The sequence below is a fragment of the Myodes glareolus genome, chromosome 2, assembly GCF_982192425.1.
Source record: "Myodes glareolus chromosome 2, mMyoGla1.1, whole genome shotgun sequence".
In the NCBI taxonomy this organism is placed as follows: Eukaryota; Metazoa; Chordata; class Mammalia; order Rodentia; family Cricetidae; genus Myodes; species Myodes glareolus.
Genome location: NC_142027.1, coordinates 4,267,376 through 4,283,096, shown reverse-complemented (window position 1 = coordinate 4,283,096; position 15,721 = coordinate 4,267,376). Strand labels below are relative to the sequence as shown.

The 15,721-nt window shown below is 44.1% G+C and overlaps 2 pseudogenes; one reads left to right on the top strand and one right to left on the bottom strand.

The window, feature by feature from the left end:
• Nucleotides 1-2,890: 2,890 nt before the first annotated feature.
• LOC148122894 (RNA-binding protein with serine-rich domain 1 pseudogene) lies at nt 2,891-3,967 on the bottom strand (annotated as a pseudogene).
• Nucleotides 3,968-13,961: 9,994 nt separating this feature from the next.
• Nucleotides 13,962-14,885, top strand: LOC148122893 (beta-1,3-galactosyltransferase 5-like; annotated as a pseudogene).
• Nucleotides 14,886-15,721: the final 836 nt, after the last annotated feature.

Here is a 15,721-nt window from a genome sequence, read left to right as displayed (position 1 = left end):
TCTCTTGTCTACAATACCTTCTCACATCTCCTATTCTACTACAAAAAATTGGTATTTTGATGTCTTCTCTTACCATTGGAAATTTCTTCTCCTACCCATGCTTCTGTACCATAATCAAGAGTCTCGACATTCATTGTATGCAAGACCCATTTATCAATGGGTGCTAATCTGATCTTTAAAGGCCCAAGGATTCATTTGCACTCAATGTTGGCATTCTCATAAGCCAAAGATTCAATTATTATATGTCTAGCTTCTGGGTCAGTTATCCCTATTTGTACAGCCCTAGTTAGTCTTTGCAAGAAGTCACTAAAAGTTTCTCTTTGAGCCTGTTTAACCCTAGGATATGATTCAACTCTCTTTCTTGATTCCTGAATCCTGTCCCAAGCCTTTAAAGCTGCTGTGCTACATAGAGACAAGGTTTGGTCATCATAAAGAACTTTATCCTTAGGATCAGAGTAAGGTCCTTTGCCTAGAATTTGACCTAGGGAAATCTCAAGTCCATTTGCTTTCTCTTGTAGCTCTAAGATTCTTGCCTCCTCTTTAAAAAAGCACCTCCAAATTAATTGCTGTCCACTTTCTAGGACTGCTGAGATTAACTGAGCCTAATCTTGAGGCTTTGCTTTGTTATTGAAAGTCCAGATTTTGACCACCTTCCTAACAAAGGACAAATGTAGTCCATAAGCTACAACTGTTTGTTTAATTTCCTTTAGATCAGTCATATGTATGGGCTCCCAAGTATATTCTTTGACAACCTTAGGGTACTTGGGGCCAGATACTTTTTCTGTTGTTATTACTTAAAAGACTGGCAGAACTCCGAGGAAGCTATCCTGGACATTTTTATATACCGACAAGGTTAAATTTTGCCTTTGTACCTTTTGTTCTTGGTCATCAAATTCAATAATTTCCTCATTTTTTTTCAAATATGTTTACCATTTCCTTTTGTAATGTCTGGATTTCCAGTCCAGTGTTCTTCTCTAATTTCCTCATTGATAATTCCAAGTTATAATGTAACAGGAGTGGGCTGCTTGTCATTCTGGGTGCCCAGCTTTCTTATCTCTGAAATAATCACACTGAAACTGTATTCATTTAAACACTGCCTGGCCCATTTACTCTAACTTCTTATTGGCTAATTCTTACATCTTAATTTAACCCATTTCAATTAATCCGTGTACTGCCACATAATTGTGGCTTACCGACAAGATTCTAACTAGCATCCACCTCAGGCAGGAGATCCATGGTGCCTCTCACTCAGCCCTTCTTCCCAGCATTTAGTTCTGTCTACTCTGCCTATCTAAGTTCTGTAGGCCAAGGCAGTTTCTTTATTCATTATCCAATGGAAGCAACGCACAAACAGAAGGAACTCCTACACCAGAATGTTATCTTAGCCTTCTCTACATTGAGTCTCCTGGTAGATGGGATGCTTACTCCTCTCGGGCTAGGACTTTTGCTTGGTATTGTGGGGGAGGAGAGTCTTGTAATTATTCACAGGTCCTGAGGGGACTTCCCAAAAAAGATGTTTGATACCAGCCAAACTGCTGCATTCTGTGAGGGTGCTAGCCTGGGAGTCCCTTCTGGTCTGCATAAGTTGGTTCAGTAGTTTAAGGTGTTTGCTGCCAAATTACTCTAGCAAATGCAATTCAGTCCTTGAGACCCACATGGTGAAATGAGACAACTGAGTTTCACAAGCTCATGGTGGGTCTGCACACATGTGCATGTACACACATAATAAATGAAATGCAAACAAAGGTAATCTTTGCAAAGCCTCCTGCAAACACTGACCTCCCAGGCTCTTTGCTTATTTTTATTTTTCTGTGACTCTCCATGACATAAACCCTGTATTTGAACACTGGCACAGGTGAATTAGAAGTAAACTCTCAATCACATCTCAGGGCTTGCATGGTATGTTCATTTGGCTGAAAATTATTTAGGAAAAATTTCTTGGGGACTTACTTTGGTGTCTCAGCCGTTTTAACCTAACTCTCAGGAAAGACAGATCCTCAGAGATGGTCTTACATTGTTCCTGGAGGTGAAGATTGAAAAAGCCCAAACAACATTTTCTTCTAACCAGGCAGAGTAATTTTAAATACAAGAATAAAAGTGGATTCTGTGGCCAAATGTCTTCTTTCTTTCTTTCTTCCTTTCTTTCCTTTCCTTTCCTTTCTTTTTCTTTTTTTTTCAGTTTGCATCTTGTCCAAGGTTTATTCAACAGTCCTCTCACTCTACACAAGTACAAACGACCTTATCTAAAATACTACAAAGTCATAAAACTCAAAACAAAATTTATAGTACTGACTGTACAATAAAAGCAAAAAGAGGCAATGTATACACTGCCAAGGTTAACCTGCAACATCCCTGTGAATGGCAGGTGACATTGAGTGTGGTGGCAGGTTCCTTGAGGACCCTGTAGAACTGGCTCACCAATTTCAGAGAATAACAGAGACCTGGGGGCAGGGAAAGATAAAGGTGTTTAACCCTAGAAGTTGACGAGGACTCCAAAGGGGACATGGTCAGGCCTAACAGCACAGCAGCTTGGTCCCCTTTCCTCAGATGTGGTACAGCAACAGCAAGGGTACGGCCAGGTTGCCCAGGTCCTAGGTCATCTGTGGAAAATGGTGTGTTGCAATATGGAGGCTTGCTCGTCCCACCTGGCTCTGCTATAAACCAGACTCTCAAGAATGGGAAGGGTGAACTTTCTAGCCAGAAAACTACAGGGCACCTTTATGGGCACAGTCCTGAATCAACAGTACCTCTGCAGCCAGAATCCTGCAGAGGAAATATCTCAACTGCTGTCTTCAAAGCCCACCCAGTTAGGGGATCCTTCCCCACATACCCTCGTTGGCTAAAGAAAGGACAAAACTGAGTTGGGGGAACATAAGTTACAGAGGTACAGAATCAACGTCCCTGCTTATCGGGAGGAGTTAGAGCTGGAGCGGCTTCTATGGCGGCGGCTGCCGGGAGATCGAGACCTCCAACGTACAGGGGACCTGCGCCTTGGAGAGCTAGACCTCCTCCTCATCCGTGGGGGTGACCTGCGCCACATGGGAGGCGGTGGAAGCATTCTCCTGGGTGGGCTGAATCGCCGTGGGGGTGGCCGAGGCCAGGGTGTCAACATAGCAGTAGGAGTGATCTCTTGGCCATCAATTTGTCCTCCATCCATGTGTTTCAGCGCCTTCTCCGCTTCATCTGGATTCTCAAACTCTACATATGCGTAGCCTTTGGATAGATGAGGATGCATCCTTTCTACAGGCATGTCAATCATTTTAATTTTCCCATAAGTAGAAAATATTTCCATGATATGATCCTTGGTCACATTCCTGGTGAGCCTCCCAATGTGCACTTTGGTGGGCTTAGGTGAAGGGCTCCGCCTTTTCCTCTCTTTTTCATCTCTTTTAGGTGGTTTGGATTTGGAGCGGGATCGCCGCCTGTTGTCATGCCTGCGCCGGGAAGGGCTGGGGGAGCCGGAGGAGCTGCTAGAGCTGGAGCTCCGGGAAGTGCTGGAGCTCCCAGAGCGACTGGACGCAGAGGAGGAGCTAGAGCCACTGCTTGAACCTGTGCTGGTGCTGGAGCCCGAACTGGAAGTGGAGCTGGATCGAGACCTGGTGCTGCTGCTTCCACTTGAAGCACTGCATCTCTTCCGAGTCTTATCCCTGCCACGATCCTTCTCACTCGACTCTTTAGTGGCCCCTTTATCTTTAGAGCGATCCTTGGACTTCTCGTCAGAGCGGTCCTTGCGTTTGGTAGGAGAAGGAGCCCTAGTGCTGGACTTTTTATTATTTTCTTTGACTCCTAGCAAGCTCTTCTTTTTCACTCCTGATAAATCCATTCTTCCCTTCCGAGGTGTTCAAAGCAGCAAAGTTGGCCTCACTTATCTGAACTCTCACTTCTAACTCGAGTCTGAGAAACGATCCTTAATCGATTGCCATTTACGCCAAAGAGCAGCATCTTCCCGAGGCCGCCACCTCCTCCCGCTCTTCTCAGACCCTTCTGACGACGCAGCTCTGTCGTCAGAGTTGAGAAGCAGAAAGACGCTCCTTTCCTTTCTTTTATTTGGTACATATCATTTTGGTGTTTTGGTGCCAGGGATGGAGCCCATGACAACTTACAAGCTCTCACCAGCCCCTGGTGAATGTTTTGCATCAGGCATTCTACTACCTGCATGCAGGGGTCATGGGAATCAGCTCCTAATGCCTGCGGTTCAAATGCTGTGTTGGGAGGTTACGACTGTTGACTTGACACAACCCACAATCACTCTGAAAGAGTTTTAAAATATCTCTTTATTATCCATTGATGCAGGAAGACTCAGCCCACTGTGGGTGACACTGTTCCCTAGGCAGTGTGTCCTGAGCAGTGTGAGAGGAGGAAGCCAGCTGAGGGAAAGTAAGGATCCATGTGTTTTTCATGTTTCTGTTGGGACCATGGATGTGTCCCTCTGCTTTACGTTCCTGCCTTGACTTCCCTGCAATAACAGACTACAACCTGGGGTTGTGAGGCAATGAAACCCCTCTTCACTGAGCTTATTTTTGGCCAGGGATTGATCATAGTAACAGAGATGAATCTAAAACAGATGCACAGGGCATTACCCACACAGGATCTCAGACCCTTCTCACACCACCTTGTCCCTGGATGTCATCGCCAGTGCTACCCCTCTGTCCCAAACAGAGGTGAGTCCAGAGAGCTGTGACACCCTTCTTACATTCTGCTTCATGACATATCAGAGGGGAGAGCAGCCTCATTTCACTTGGTCACATAAAACAAGAAATAACCTCTGTGACTGGAAACCACTCATCTGAAACCAAGAACACTTTGTGGTCAAATTTGATTTCCTAAAGGATAAAAAAAATTAAATGTCTATGTCATTGAATGGTGTTTGGAATTGTCATTTTCCTGTACATTGATGAGGTTCTACAGGCTGATACTGTGCTTTGGGAGCAGGTACATGTATTTATGATTTGTTAATAATAATATTTATTTTTAATAAAAGTTTAATTATAAGCAGCACAATGCATGTGTGTGGTTCTAACTTAACAGCTTATCTGAAGTTATCCATATCTGTATGTATGGTCTAACTTCTGTTACCTTTTTTTCATTGACATTTGTGTTTGGAAGTTTTTTTCAACTTGACTTTGATTTTGTATGTTTAGAAATATATTGCTGAAGAGTCTTGCTTATGTTTGAAATATAAGAGGACTTCTTGTTTCAATCATGTTTTGGAAGCCACAGAACTCAACAGTTTAAAAAGCGTTCAGCCTAGGGTGAACAGTGTGCTCTTCTTGGTAATTATAAATGCAGACAGTAGGCAATCATCCTTTGGAATTGTTTTCTCTCTGGAATACTTTCTATTGTATAAGCCTAAGGAATTAACCTTATGAGTTGACTGGCTGTATCTCTGGCATCTTTGATAATTACTTGTTTTTGCGGTGCAGCTTGGATCCTTGATCTCTCACGTGTCACTTAAATGGAAATAAAGTGGATGAACCAGAAGTGTCTCCTTTTGACTCTAGCATGCTTGCCAGAAATCCCATGCTACAGCCCTGGAAATCTCTACAGCTGTGCTCCTCACTACTGATCTCCTCTGCCAGCCTCAGAAACCAAACTAAAGTTGTAATCAGCAGGGAGGGCCACAGAGCTTTGTACACAAGGGCACTGATGCCTGGAGATAGACAGTTCCTCCCTTCTAGAACATTCCCTCAGCACACAGCATGCTCGCCCTCTCTACACAGACTGTCTTCCAGACCACCCCATCTCAAGTTCTGCCTCCATTCTCTTTTTCTTGGTGCAAAAACCCTTTCAAAGAACAGCCTTCCCATTGTTATCTGTCTCCAGCTTGTTCTCCTTTTCCCCTTATATCCTGACCATCCTGGTGGAGGAACAGCACCCGCCCTCTGGTAACTGCTCCTACCACACGGGAAGGCAGAATCCAAACTGCTCCTTTTGTACTTCCCAAGGCTTATCATCTCTGCATTACTCTGCTTTATGACAGACACAGTGGTCTGCCCTGGATTATTAAGAAGTCAGAGGAGGTACAAGGAACATGGTTCGGTGAACACAGTGCTTGCTACATGAGCAGATCCCAAGATCCTATGTAAACCTGGGAACAGAAGCATGTTATCCCAGCCTCCCTGCTGTGAGATGGGAGGTGAAGACTCCCTGGAAGCTTGCAGAACAAGTGACCTGGTACACAAAGTGGCAAATGCCTCAAATAAGATCAAAGGCTAGAATTGATGCCAAGGCTGCCCTTGATCTCCACAGGTATACTGTGACACATGGAAATGTACAGCACAGACACACAGATACACAGACACACAGACACACAGACACACAGACACACACACACACACACACACACACAGAGAACTGTGATATAATGATTTCCTTTACATTGGAAGGCAACCTGGAGGAGCTAGTTTCCTTTTCGCCATGTGAGTTCTGGAAATCAAACTCAGGTTGTCAGGCTGGATGACTAGTACCTTTACTGGGTAAGCCATTTCGGCAGTGCAGGTAACTTTTTGTAGCCACAGATGACACTGATCAAATGAAGAAGCGCCAGTTATTGTCACAAAGTCTTATTGATGTGTGCTATACCTTGGTTCAGAGCTGTTTACAGTCCTAGAGAAAGGTTGTTCTACAATGTCTGTTTTAGGTTTGTCCATTATTCTGGTTCTGTGAACTTCTGTGAACCTGATAAAGCCTCCTCTTCATCCAGCATATGCAGGTGGGGAGGGTGGGCCAGGCCAATCACAGCCAATCCCTCGTCGCAATGCTGTGTGCTCTCTCCCTGTTTGGATGAACTGTGGCTCTGCAGGCTTTGTCAATATAGACGGATCTTGAGCTCAGCAATTAGATCTCTTTCTGTGATGAGACCCAAGCCACCCTCAATTAGATAATATTTACATTAGTGCAGTGAACACCAGATATCTCTTAAATCATCAAGCCCATCCATAGAGTGGAACTCTCATGAACTTGAAGATGAATGCTAAAAAGAAATCTCACACTAGCTTAGAATTGAGTATAATAAAGGGTTATTTATTTAGGGGTAGACTCACAGATCACAGTCCACTGCGCCAACTGGAAACAGAAACCAAATCCAGGAGCCAGAAGAGAGAGGAAAAGTGTTTGCACTTTACATCACCACTTATAGTATAAGAGGCCATGCACAAGTGGGTGGGTAACTTCAAGACTACTGACTGTAGAATTTCCTAAAAGTTCTCCTCCTCCTGCTTAAATAAGAGAGTTCTAAGTCTAATACAAAATTATATACAATAAGAACAAATATCAAGTATAAAAACTAGAATTACAACCAGCACAATCAATATCAAATAAAAAACATGTGATAAATGTTTCAATAATTATCCTGTCCTAAGGAGTTTATCCTGTCCTAAGGAGTTTTAGTCTTGTATTATAAATTGGCCAAGTCATGAGAGGAAAGTAACTATTATTATCTAATCTTCAATCCCATCTAAGACTCGAGAAGGAAAATAATATTACTTGAGCAGGCAGGAAGTATAATCAAGCAACTTCCAAAATGTGCAACAAATGACAGAGACAACTGGCTTACTGGGCAATCACCCAAAGTCTCATTTGCAATGTTGGAGCAGTCAACTTTGGCTAAGGCCTAGAGTAAGTGACAGACCATTTTCAGAGGCAGGAAATTTTTCAAACCTGTCTTACCCTGTCTTGGCAAGGTTTGGCTGTCTTTTTTCTTGTATCATGCTTGTCCTGTCCAGACATCGTGTACTTTGTCAGTGGTTGAGTCATGGGCATTTCCTTGTCCAAAGGCCAATTTTGTCAAGAATAAAACAAGCTCCAAGTATAGTGTCTTTGGTGTTCATGCTGTAAGTAAAGAGGCTATTGAAACCTTGGACAGTAATGTTGTCTAACATATTACCCCTTTACATTGGCAACTTATGATATGTATTTAGGATATTCAATCTTAGCTGGATTAGGTGCTATATCCGTAACCTGCCAGTAGGTGTCGCAGGCCACCTATAAAACTAACCCAGCTGGGCCCAGTGATGCAGTTGGAGTCATGTGACTGGTTTGAATCTGATTTTAGTGTGAAATGCTAAAAGATATGCTTAGATAAAAAATAGTTATTAATACAAATCACAAACTATATGTACCGTGGTGGTCCCTGATCAGTCAGTAGCCGCAGGAGCACAGGGATAACAAGGTAACAGCAGACACCCAAGAAAGCCCAAATCCTGTCTGAATTTCCGCAGTGTGTGGTGGTGGGAGGACTGGAAGCTGCTCTTAGGTGAGTAATGAGATAATAGAAAGAACCGTGGCCGATCTGCAGCAAGAAAAACCACTGCTTTGCAAGAATTCTATATCCAAATGAACTGCTGGTTCCACGCATAGTCTGCGGATGACTGAGGGAGGGCCTCGCCAGGCCCACTCTGAGCTGGCGGTGGGTAGTAGAGCTGCAGGGTTCTACATTCATTGGGTGCCAGATGAAGGAGTAAGTCACAAAACAATCCCACACCAGTTTGGAATTATGATTAATAAAAAAGGTAATTTATTAAAGGGGAAAATGTACAGATCACTGTGCTAGACAACAGCCCTCTGAGCGTATAGGAACAGAGTCTAGCAGCCGGAAGTGTGAGCCGGAAGCAAGAGAGTGAGAGCAGGGCTACTGCTGCTTTGTAAAGCATCAAAGACCACGCCCAAGTGGGCGGGTATCTTAAAGACTGAAGGAGCAGATGTTACTCCATTGGGACACTTTAAGAACTAACCACACCCATCCCAGCCACTTTTGACCCTCCCCCCGCCGCCATCTTCTCTCTCTCTCTCTCTCTCTCTCTCTTTCTCTCTCTCTCTCTCTCTCTCTCTCTCTCGTGTGCGCGCGTATATATATGTGTGTGTGTGTGTGTGTGTGGGTGCGTGTGCGTGTATGTGTTTGTCTCATCTCGTGTGTACGTGTGTCTTTGTTCTCTCTGTTTTTCTCTTCTTTAAGCAATAAATATCTCCCTCTTCTTTAAATAATACTATGTCCTATGAGCCTTTTATCCACCATAACCGCCCGCCTGACTCCCTCGGCTGCATGGCGCTGCAGGGACTCACGGCCATCCTTGTCAGACTCTGCGAGCCGCGGGGCCATCCCATCATCATTATTTTTAAAAAGAACAATAGCAGAAGGAGCTACCACAGCAAGGCAGGTCATTCTTTTTTTCATGCCCTTCCTTTTGATGATTTCTCAGCTGTATGCCAGAATGCACAAATTTTAGATTGCTTTGGTTTGTGTTCCAGTGTCTGCTCTATATCAGATGCATGTAGAGTCCTTGCATTTTCACATAGTGTGAGGGATGTTGATGTGGATAAAGGGGCAGTGAACAATGATGCCTACATGAGGTTCTGTTCAGAGTCTCTGTGTCCAAAGGCAAACTGGGGAGACTGGACTTTTGACTTCTGAATAAAGGTGACTAGTTGTTGATCCCAGCTGATCTAGCCAAATTTCTTTCTGGGTGACAGCCTTTGAGAAATGCCATGAGCCAAGTCAGGCAGTTGTCAAAGGGGGAGAAGAATAATAAGCACTCCATGTACACCTACACCTTTCATTGTTCAGCAGAGTCACCAAGGAAGAAATATTTCCCAGAGAAGGTTTAGGCTTGAGTGCTGATCTAGCAGCTGGTGGTCACACATGGTCACATTTATTCTTCCTCCCTGCATTCTTGGAGCTGAGCACTTATGAAATGTCAGCCATCAGTGCTCTTTTAAAGTCCATTTTCAGCAGAAAGAGGGGAAACCATTGTGTGATAAAGGACTTCTCAGTGCTCGGGGAGGCTAGCAGCAGGGACACTGGAGCACCCCAGTGCTGAACCTGCCCCAGAAGCACACTGGGTCTCTTACCACCCATCAGCCCCCAAGCTCTACCCCATGAACAGCATGGAGTGAAACATGACCACTTCTTTTCTGCAGTAAACCAGGCTCACCTCTCAGAAATCATCAAAATTTCTTAGGAAAGATGCAGAGAGCAAACATACCTGACTTAATAAACATTTTTATCCACAGTTGAGAAGCCACATAAACCATGCATCTGTTTCCAAGGGGTGGGGGAAATGTACTGAATCAAGAAGTGTGGGAATCTGGAAATAGGAATATCTTCCATTCTTATCTACTGGCTCAAAACTTTCCCTTGGGTGGCCATGTGCTGAATCATCAACAGAGTCTACAACAGTGGAAAATGCAGATAGATGATAACTGATTCTCTGGAATTGTAAACTAATGATAAGATGGGCTGTACCACCCTGTAATTAAATCCATATAACACAGTGCTGTAAGTGCCCAAGTTAATTACCGTGTTAGGGTCACCTATTATCACCATGAGGAATTGAATCATGCCATCGGTAGGGGCCACAGTACAAGTGAGACTGTGGCAGTTTTACTGAGAGCAATCAGACTTTTGAGATCTTTATCAGAAACAGAATATAACGGCAGTTGCCAGGATCAGTACAGTTGTAGTTTCCAGGGCACAATGAAGATTGCAAACAACACAGAGTACAGAAGATCAATGTCTAAGACCAATGGTCCTGACAGGCTTCGATGCTTCCTTGATTTATTTACAAATACTGTAGCTCCATACCCAGCATCACTGGGCTTAGCTGGTTCTTCCCTCCCAGCTTTGCTCCCCACACCACACAGCCCTCTTGTGCTCCACTCCTCTGTGCAGCTCTCCTTGGCAAACATCCATGGCTTTAGCCAGTCTAACACCTGAGAGTCTCCATGTAACCCAGGCTTCAGTTTAACAGTTTCATATAATGACCTCTCAGGACTTCTAGGTCTTGCAGGGACTTCCTTACCATAAACTACTGCATGGCCTCCTCAGCCCTTCTTAACCACAAAGGAAGACTCCACAACCCCTTATCCCAGAGCCATGTGGGTGACAGATTCAAATCTGGCTGCCTCCTTGAATCATGTTTGCAGGATCTTTAGGAACAGAAAATTCTACAGGACTCACTCTTAAAAGTTGGGAGCTTAGCTTGGTAGGGTCTTGCCCTGAAGAAACCCTCCCTTTATTTCAAATTGAATCAGGCCTTTCTTTAATCTCATTATCTCTTTCAGTAGAAGCCTGGGTTCCAACATTAAATTTCTCTGGTGCTCTTTATTTCTTTAAACATTTTATATTAATTTTTATTCCACTTGCTCTTTTAATTGTATGTTTGCATAAGGGTATCACTAGTAACCACAAGAGAAAGCCAGTATTGGCCTGTCTTAAAATTGCTCTGCCAGCAAAATTGTTTTTCTCTGAAGAGACACCAGGACTTCCAACAAGTCTATACCTTTTACAACAAAGTCACACATTCTAATAATGCTACTCCCTATGTGCTTATGGTGACCAATTACATGCATAGTACCACAGAACTTAATCCCTTATTCTTCAGTTTAGCCTCAGGCAGATTATTAACACAAGAGCAAAAAGCAGTTACATTCTTTGTCAAAATATCACAAGAGTGGTCTTCTGTTACTTGTATTGTTCCCCTCTGAGACATCTTGAGGTAGACTCCCATGGTCCACAACACAACTGCCACACTCCTACTAGGATGGCCTATTAAGCTCAGCAATCAGAGTTCAACCATTTTCGTCATCCAAAGCCCCACTGTCTTCTACATTCCTACAAAACACTACAAGGTCAGGCCAGTCAGGCTCTATCACGCTCCCTGGTACCAACTTCCATGTTAATTATTTTTAACTTGCTGTAATGAAACACCATGAGCAAAGGATGTCATAAAAACATTCAATTGGTCTTATAGTGTCAGAGGGTTTAGTGTCCATGATGACAGCAAAGACATGAATGGCAGGAACAGCTTAGAGCTCACACCATGATCCACAGCCAAGACAAAGAAATAGAGCACCTTGGCAATGGCATGGGTTTTTCAAACTTCACAGCCCAAATCCAGTGACACATGTCCTTTACCAAGGATACACCCCCAGTCCTTCCCAAAGGCTTTCACTCTCTGATGACAAAGTAATCAGTCATACAGGCCCACAGAGGCCATTCTCCCACAAACCACCACAGGGCCTATCTTCGTCTATCAGACATCAGAGGTTTCTCAGATATTTGTTGTTGTAGACAGGTGAATCATATGGTTGATGCTGCGCCTCAGTTGTACCCATTTTAGAAGTCATAAAACTGAGTCCAGGAATGCAGCTCACACACTTGCTCAAGGTCACACAGGGGGAGGGCAAAGGATGAAGTAAAATGAAAACAACTTGAACGCTGCTATTTTCTTTCCTAGTTATTCTGCTTCATTTTTGGTAGACAAACCAAGTCCAGAAGATTGTCTCAGAAGGTAGAACAGAACATTGGTCACCATCTGCTCCTCACAAGGAATTCATTTCATCGTCACTTCTGCCCTGTGGCTTAGCCCTCCAGATGGAACTAAGTTCTAGCTCAGCAAAATTTTTGAGTGTCTTTCTTTCTCAGTGTTACAACACTAAGCTTTCACATTCCAGGTTTCTAGACTTTCAAGGTAATTGTGCAAATCAGAAAACCAGAGGTGCTTTTGTGTTCATTACCTTTCTCATTGCTGTTACCAAATAACTAAAGAGAAATGACTTACGATAGGGGGAGGTTACTTTGGATTGTGACTTGAGGTCATTCTCCTTTGCAGCAGGAATACATACACACCGCTGGGAGCAGTTTGTAGCAGGGTGTGAGGTTATTGCTCATATCTTGTGGATCAGGAGGCAGAGATAGGACATGAAGTGGACATGCCATAAACTCAATACTCAATCCCCAGGACTCACTTCTTGTAGCTCGGCCCCATCTAATAAAGGGTTCTACAACCTTTTCCAACAGCACCGTCAGTTGCAGACCAAGAGTTCAGACACATGAGTTGTCAGGATCTCAAAGTGTTAAGGGTTGCTCTTTGAGCATGCTTAATTAGAACAGAGAAGTCTGTGGCTAGTCCTGTGCTAGCACCCTGAATGCACAGCTGTCAGACCTACAGGCTGTAAAGCTGCATTGTGACATTCTTTGTCATGGAGTCACCAGAGGTCAGAGCTGAGGATCTTTTGGGAGATCTGGTCTCATCTACGGAAGGACAGGAGTTTGAATATCCTGTCAGTGAAGAGCTGGAAGTTCCCAGAGCTGGGACCAACATCTAGAATCCCAAGGCTGACAACAAGGCACTGTGGGACAGCATGGCAGGCTGTCCTGTGTGCTACATTGTTGTAGCATGGCCTCCATTTCTCTGTGTTGAAAGATTCCAGAGTTTTCTTTTTCCTATTTATTTTTTATATTTTATGCATGGGTGCTCTGCATGTGTGCCTGCATGCCAGAGGAGGGTATCAGATCTCATTATAGATGGCCGTGAGCCACCATGTTGTTGCTGGGAACTGAAATTGGGACCTCTCGAAGAGCAGCAACCAACATTCCTAACCTCTAAACCATCTCTCCAGGCCTTCCAGAGTTTTCTAAACTGTAGATATCTTCATCAAACTCACCTACCTAACACATCAACTCATATTTTTAAAAAGTTCATTTTTAAATTGTGTATATGTGGGGTTTATATAATGCAGTACACATACATAATGTGTACTGTTTACACTGATTCACAGTTCCATTTCCTTAAACATCTATTTTTCCTTTGCTTTGGTACTTTTTGAGTAAAATTTGAGTTTTTAGTTTACGTATATGGGAATTTCATCTGCATATCTGCATGTTTATCTGTGCACCATATGTGTGCAGTGTCCACAGAGGCCAGAAGAGGGCATCAGATCCACTGGAACAACAGAGACAGGTGGTTGCTGACAGGAAGTGCTCCTAACCACTGAGTGGTCTCTCTAGCCCTGTGTTGGGAACTATCAAATATTTCTTTGTTGGTACCTTATAAAGTATAAATTCTGGCCCTGGTGCTAGGTTTGGAACACCAGAACAGAGCCCTCTGATCTCCTTGTGTTTGAGTATCTGTTACTCCACCCTCTCTCCTGGGAGACCTGGCAGTTTGTCTTTGTTCTTTCAGATGGCCTTCATGAAGATGAGGCTGGTTTATGCTTTCATTCTGATGCTGGGCGTTCTTTGCTTGTACTTCAGCATGGAGCCTTTTAAGGAACTTCCATTTGTTCCCAAGCAAGGTCACGGGAAGTTCCTCCAGCTTCCAGATATTGACTGCAAGCAGAAGCCCCCTTTCCTTGTGCTGCTGGTGACTTCATCCCACAAGCAGCTGGCGGCTCGCATGGCCATCCGCAAGACGTGGGGTAGAGAAACAGAGGTGCGGGGGCGGCGTGTAAAGACCCTCTTCCTCCTGGGGGCCTCAGACAGCACCGACGAGATGAATGCCACAGCCCAGGAGGGCAAGCAGCACCGTGACATCATCCAGAAGGATTTCAAGGACGACTACTACAACTTGACCCTGAAGACCATGATGGGCATGGAATGGGTCCACCACTTTTGTCCTCAGGCAGCTTTTGTGATGAAGACAGACTCAGACGTGTTTGTGAATGTTGGCTATCTGACTGACCTGCTGCTAAAGAAAAACAAAACCTCCAGGTTCTTCACGGGGTACATAATGTATGATTACCCTCCCATCAGGGATACAATCAGCAAGTGGTTTGTGAGTAAATATGAATATCCCTGAAACCGGTACCCACCTTTTTGTTCTGGTACGGGTTATGTCTTTTCAAGTGATGTGGCCAGCAAAGTATACAATGTCTCAGAGTGTCCCATTCCTCAAGCTGGAGGATGTGTTTGTAGGTCTCTGCTGGCCAAACTGAAGATCCGGCCTGAGTAACTCCACACCAAACAGACCTATTCCCCAGGTGGCTTATGTTTCTCCATGTGCCACTTTCAGAAAATTGTGACCTGCCACTCCATGACACCTCAGAACTTACTCACTTACTGGCAGGCACTGAAGAACTCCCAGAAACAGGATTGCTCTGCTGTCTGAGGGGAGCCTGTGGTGCAAACTTCCAATAACCTTCGGTGACACTTTGGGAAGATCTTGGATGACCTTGCTGGGAACTGTCAGTGGTAGAGAAGGAGGAGGAAGGCAACCAGTGCTGTTCTCAATGTCCTGCATATACTAGAGTGGATGTACACACAAATAGAGTTAAGACTCGTTCCTACTTGGCATTCAGAGCAAAAAGAGATCTTAACTTTCAGTCTTTTGTACTATGTTCTCAATGTTTGAGACATGCCTTCATCTACTCATTTCAGGGCTCAGTATATATATGAAGCCATGGATGTGATCATTAACATTTTACAAGATAGTAACCAGCAGCCATGGCCACTTACTTGTTTAAAGACTCCCAGTCTGCAGACAGGGCAGGAATGAGAATCAAGTGCTATCATACTTCAGTAGGTGGCCCCCAACTGAGTGTCCCATTCTTTGGGATAGAGTGATAATGGAAGAAGCTTAGGGTGGGTGTCTTAAAGAAAACCAGCATCCTTCAGGCCTTTTCTGGAGTCCCCTGCCCCTCACTTCCCAATCTTTCTACTTTTTAAATACTAAGTCTGGGATGAACTAGTTTTCTCAGCCCTCCCCCCTCATTTGAATGATGTAGCTAGGTACTGAGTCTGTTAGCCACTGGTACCCAATTCATCTTCAATATAAGACATGCATGCCTGCAGTCACTAGCTACCTCCATGGTAGAAGGAAACTAGGTTATATGACCATATAAATCAGTCCGAGTCTTGCTGTATATGTAGGTTGACCACACTGCTGAAATCCCAGTGAAGGTTATGTTTCCTCCAAACCTGCTGGACCACCTGATCTCTGCTGAG